Raw genomic sequence first — 424 nt, 5'->3', positions numbered from 1 at the left:
CTGCCATGCATTGATTTTTTTTTTTTAGTTTAGTTTTTATATGAAAATTGAAAAAACTATTTAGAAATGCTGTTTGAAAAATTTAGAAAAACTATTTAGAAAGCTGTTTTGTTTGTTATGTATAGGATAGTTCACATATGCTTTCCTTAATATAAGAAGCATGTGAAGAGGTTTTTTTATAATCGATGAACTGTCCTTTTTGTCATACTTTTTTTTCCATAAAATGTATTTATTTTTTCTTATTTTGACAAATAAACGATTTGTATTTGTATTTGTATATTTAACCAAAAAGGAAAAAGTTGACGTTTATTTAGCTATTTTTTCAACCAGAAATGTTGGGATCCTTCTTCGATACAATTTTCGAAGTATCTTAGGGTACCCTTTTTAATACATTTAGAGATGAAAAGCATAAATAATACTCAAA

Source organism: Anthonomus grandis, chromosome 8, assembly GCF_022605725.1.
Source record: "Anthonomus grandis grandis chromosome 8, icAntGran1.3, whole genome shotgun sequence".
Taxonomy (NCBI): Eukaryota; Metazoa; Arthropoda; class Insecta; order Coleoptera; family Curculionidae; genus Anthonomus; species Anthonomus grandis.
Note: the sequence above shows the minus strand (reverse complement) of the source record.